Source organism: Sinohyriopsis cumingii, chromosome 11, assembly GCF_028554795.1.
Source record: "Sinohyriopsis cumingii isolate HCF-2022 chromosome 11, ASM2855479v2, whole genome shotgun sequence".
NCBI lineage: Eukaryota > Metazoa > Mollusca > Bivalvia > Unionida > Unionidae > Sinohyriopsis > Sinohyriopsis cumingii.
Window position 1 is genome coordinate 100437487 of NC_142971.1, and position 6323 is coordinate 100443809.

Sequence of the window (6323 nt, forward strand, 5' to 3'; positions counted from 1 at the left end):
ATTTCTAAGGAATTCTTGAAAATGCCATTGTGATATATCAGAACTGTTGGTAGACCAATGCATTTGAGGATGTAGATTTTATTCGGAACATTCTATTCCTTTGGACTTGAAGATAACATTTTGGGATGATTTTGGATGCAATTCATAATGCTGTAAGTCCCTCTTATATTTTCATTTTACAATTTTGTTAACTGAATTATTTGTTCAGTATTAGAAACCGTTTTGGTTTTGCTTATGTTTGTTTTTTAGTGTATGACCATAGATTCGTAATACTATTCATTTCTCAGTTAACGAACTAATATGCAGCATTACTGGAAATGCAAATATGATGGCAGCAGTGGGGGACGCATTTACTGAATTATGTTTTCATAACAAAAAACTATTAATTCCAAAGACTTGTGCAATTAAATGATATTAACGTGAAATGTAAAGAAAAGCATTTTCGTTTGAACCGAGCTCTGGGCATCTATCTGCACCATAAGTGCTAAACGTCATGTGATACAAACATGGCCGCGCCCTTTAAATATGTAATGGAAAGGGCTACGCAGCAAAATCCGAGACTGACAAACTGACAGAATTTGGATGAGTAGTGCCCCAATCTCAGTCGCTAGAGCATCCGACATTTAATCTAAGGGTCATGGGTGAAAGTCCGAGGGTAGGTGGTTATGATTTAGCTTCCACTGATTTTCAATTGTTGTCAAAATGAATATAGATATACCTGCAAGTATTTCTCTCCTTTCCTAAAATGTCCCTAAATGAGAGCGTATCCACATGTCCATGCGAACGGGATAGAGTACCCAATTTAATCAACTCTAAGATATGTTGATCATTCTGTCAGCATTTCTTCTTGATTCCAGTAAATCTAACGCATCCACTATATCATATGCAAATTGAATGCATTCATATTATGATACGAATATTATTAAAAATACGGACAGAAGCACAAAAGTCAACGCCAGTCTAAAAGCTCCACCTAACAGACAATATGTTTAAAGTAATGAGACACTACCACTGCAAGCTACTATCAGTTGTTTCGTGTTCTAAAGAGTTTACTCAAACGTTGTAACGGAGACAAAACGAAGAATGCACCGTGAAGACGTATAAAGACTTCTCGGTTCAATCAACAATAACTGCATGAGATATGCATGCAGGATGTGTTCACGGTTTTAATGGAGGTACGATCACCGCCTCTCGGACACCTGAATTCGGTGGTCACAACATCGCGGTATAGAATGCGATGATTGTATTGGTGAAAATACTAAGTCTTAAAATTAAAATACTAAGTCTTAAAATTGCCGTCCAGTTTCGGATGCTCAATCTAAATGAATGAAAATATGGATCTTTTTAAAATGATTTATCAATTGCGAGTTTTGATAATAGTTCTCGATTTAAGTAAGCTAAAGAATGCAATGCATCGTTTGAGAATTAAATGCATTAATCTTACGATTCAAACAATAACATAATATATAATTCGCAATGTAACACAAATCTCAAAGGAATTTTAAAATCTGCGACTAAAAGTTAATATGTCTTAAATTGAAGAGAAGAAAAGAGACTAGCACTGCAAGGTACTGTCAGTTCTTTCCTGTTCTGATGAGTTAGATGAAACTTTGCAACGTGGATAAAATAAAAACTGCACCGTACATATGTGAAAGAAACCTATCTTAGATCAAGTCATGAAGGTTACAATAATGAGTTCAGTTTTGTGGGAAGTATGATTACGGGCTATCGGACATTCGAAAGCAGTGGCCAAAAGGATCGCGCAATCCGGTGAGGTGATATCAATGGTTAAAACAAAAAAAGAAGAACAAAAAAAAAAAAGAAAAATGACCAAAAAAAAAAAAAAAAGCAAAGAAAGAAATATGTTAGTCCTAAAAATGAATTTTTGCTGACTTACAATTTTAGTTGCAAAATCAAAATGAAGACATAATTGGGATGAATTATTTATCATTATTTTGGAAATTGCCACAATTGATAATAATAATAATAATAATAATAATAATAATAATAATAATAATAATAATAATAATAATTATGTGGACTTAGTACAGCGCCTGAGACGTTAAAGCGCTAAGAGCTCGAAAATATTAGATAACAAACAAAAATATACACCAGTACAAGGATAGGATAGAAAAATCCCAACACTATTGAATTACAAAACAAAAGGCTTCAATAGAAGTATATAGAATATGTAAATGAACTTACATATTTCATTCACTTTTTATCTGGATGGGTACATACAGGGTCACTACCATAATCAGTACCTTTATGAGGGCTGTGTCGAAACCAGAAAGACATTGACAAGCTAATGAATTTGAAGAAGAGGATATCAAAATTCAACATAAAAATGATTATATGAGAAAAGAAAACGTTTCTGTGGGACATTTACCATCACACCTATTTGTAGCCAAATAGACGCGTGTACAAAGTGTAGTATAAATTTGTAATGGTATTAAAAATTATACGCCCACCGTGGGACTCGAACTCACGACCCTCAGATTAAAAGTCTGATGCTCTACCGACTGAGCTAGGCGGGCTACTTGTTAATGCATGGTCGAATGTTGGCTCGGGTAGTTATGCGCAACATGGTTAATCGTTATCTCATCAATTTCACATAGCTAGCGTCTAAGATTGATTGGATCTTAGATGTTATCCCCTTATGGAAACAATAATCCAGTTTATATGGCAATCAACCATTCACGGAGGAATTTAAATTTTGCTGCCTAAGGAAATGCACAAATGTGTCATTAGCCGAGCAAGTTGCTAAAGTTAAGACTAGTCATTGTTTCTTTGTGTTAACAGTTATGATTTTACAGTCCGGACAACACAAACACTATCCTTCTGCTCTTCTCTTAAATCTTCGCATTCTTTCCTTAATTTCTCTCAGTTAATTACACATGTGAAAATCACCTATCTTGAAATTTTTTGTTTCCAGAGAAAGCAATGCTTACACACTACATAATCAATTAAATAGTACCTGTAAGTTGATAAACTTGCTTCCAATTAATTGTTCTCTATACATATTTGTGATTTTCTTCTATGGATCGGTACAGGAGAAAATACATAAATACGGAAGGTGTTGTGTTAGATGTGGTGGTTTTATTTCTACGACATGGGAGATTTGTGTGTGTGTGTGTGTGTGTGTGTGTGTGTGTTTGTGTGTGCATGTGATTTGTATTTTTAAGGTAGCTTTTAAGAATTTTTCAGTCATATCACTACGATGTCTGCAGTGTGGCAGTTTATAGTGATGGCTAGCACTGGGGCATCATGCCGCAGACATGTGGCATGATGTCCCACCCAGTCACTTTATCCTGAGATCCCTCCGACCAGTCCTAACACTAACCTCTTAATGCTGAGCCCCAAGCGAGGCAGCTGTTAGTACCATATTTGTAAGTCTTTGGTATGACTCGGCCGGGGATCGATCCCACGAACTCCCGCATCCGAGGCGTACGCTGTTATTACTAGGCCACCGGAGCTTTTAGGGATATTTGTTCATTGTCACGTAGTGAGTAGTAGCTAATGAGTTTTCACTCCTTATTGTCTGTATTTAAGTACGTGGAGTTGGACTATTTGGTCAGTCATATTTTGTATGTTCTTCTTGTAACATTATTCTTCAGGTATATTTATTGTTGTGTTTAGATATTATTTGGAAGCAAACATTTGTTTGAATTATTCATTGGAGCCACAAAATGCTATGTGGGTTAAAATATTATTTTTGGCCTATTGTGAATTATTTCTAAAGAATTCTTGAAAATGCCATTGTGATATATCAGAACTGTTGGTAGACCAATGCATTTGAGGATGTAGATTTTATTCGGAACATTCTATTCCTTTGGACTTGAAGATAACATTTTGGGATGATTTTGGATGCAATTCATAATGCTGTAAGTCCCTCTTATATTTTCATTTTACAATTTTGTTAACTGAATTATTTGTTCAGTATTAGAAACCGTTTTGGTTTTGCTTATGTTTGTTTTTTAGTGTATGACCATAGATTCGTAATACTATTGGGTAATTATGACTCATTCATTTCTCAGTTAACGAACTAATATGCAGCATTACTGGAAATGCAAATATGATGGCAGCAGTGGGGGACGCATTTACTGAATTTTGTTTTCATAACAAAAAACTCTTAATTCCAAAGACTTGTGCAATTAAATGATATTAACGTGAAATGTAAAGAAAAGCATTTTCGTTTGAACCGAGCTCTGGGCATCTATCTGTACCATAAGTGCTAAACGTCATGTGATACAAACATGGCCGCGCCCTTTAAATATGTAATGGAAAGGGCTACGCAGCAAAATCCGAGACTGACAAACTGACAGAATTTGGACGAGTAGTGCCCCAATCTCAGTCGCTAGAGCATCCGACATTTAATCTAAGGGTCATGGGTGAAAGTCCGAGGGTAGGTGGTTATGATTTAGCTTCCACTGATTTTCAATTGTTGTCAAAATGAATATAGATATACCTGCAAGTATTTCTCTCCTTTCCTAAAATGTCCCTAAATGAGAGCGTATCCACATGTCCATGCGAACGGGATAGAGTACCCAATTTAATCAACTCTAAGATATGTTGATCATTCTGTCAGCATTTCTTCTTGATTCCAGTAAATCTAACGCATCCACTATATCATATGCAAATTGAATGCATTCATATTATGATACGAATATTATTAAAAATACGGACAGAAGCACAAAAGTCAACGCCAGTCTAAAAGCTCCACCTAACAGACAATATGTTTAAAGTAATGAGACACTACCACTGCAAGCTACTATCAGTTGTTTCGTGTTCTAAAGAGTTTACTCAAACGTTGTAACGGAGACAAAACGAAGAATGCACCGTGAAGACGTATAAAGACTTCTCGGTTCAATCAACAATAACTGCATGAGATATGCATGCAGGATGTGTTCACGGTTTTAATGGAGGTACGATCACCGCCTCTCGGACACCTGAATTCGGTGGTCACAACATCGCGGTATAGAATGCGATGATTGTATTGGTGAAAATACTAAGTCTTAAAATTAAAATACTAAGTCTTAAAATTGCCGTCCAGTTTCGGATGCTCAATCTAAATGAATGAAAATATGGATCTTTTTAAAATGATTTATCAATTGCGAGTTTTGATAATAGTTCTCGATTTAAGTAAGCTAAAGAATGCAATGCATCGTTTGAGAATTAAATGCATTAATCTTACGATTCAAACAATAACATAATATATAATTCGCAATGTAGCACAAATCTCAAAAGAATTTTAAAATCTGCGACTAAAAGTTAATATGTCTTAAATTGAAGAGAAGAAAAGAGACTAGCACTGCAAGGTACTGTCAGTTCTTTCCTGTTCTGATGAGTTAGATGAAACTTTGCAACGTGGAGAAAATAAAAACTGCACCGTACATATGTGAAAGAAACCTATCTTAGATCAAGTCATGAAGGTTACAATAATGAGTTCACAGTTTTGTGGGAAGTATGATTACGGGCTATCGGACATTCGAAAGCAGTGGCCAAAAGGATCGCGCAATCCGGTGAGGTGATATCAATGGTTAAAACAAAAAAAGAAGAACAAAAAAAAAAAGAAAAATGACCAAAAAAAAAAAAAAAAGCAAAGAAAGAAATATGTTAGTCCTAAAAATGAATTTTTGCTGACTTACAATTTTAGTTGCAAAATCAAAAGGAGGACATAATTGGGATGAATTATTTATCATTATTTTGGAAATTGCCACAATTTATAATAATAATAATAATAATAATAATGATAATAATAATAATAATAATTATGTGGACTTAGTACAGCGCCTGAGACGTTAAAGCGCTAAGAGCTCGAAAATATTAGATAACAAACAAAAATATACACCAGTACAAGGATAGGATAGAAAAATCCCAACACTATTGAATTACAAAACAAAAGGCTTCAATAGAAGTATATAGAATATGTAAATGAACTTACATATTTCATTCACTTTTTATCTGGATGGGTACATACAGGGTCACTACCATAATCAGTACCTTTATGAGGGCTGTGTCGAAACCAGAAAGACATTGACAAGCTAATGAATTTGAAGAAGAGGATATCAAAATTCAACATAAAAATGATTATATGAGAAAAGAAAACGTTTCTGTGGGACATTTACCATCACACCTATTTGTAGCCAAATAGACGCGTGTACAAAGTGTAGTATAAATTTGTAATGGTATTAAAAATTATACGCCCACCGTGGGACTCGAACTCACGACCCTCAGATTAAAAGTCTGATGCTCTACCGACTGAGCTAGGCGGGCTACATGTTAATGCATGGTCGAATGTTGGCTCGGGTAGTTATGCGCAA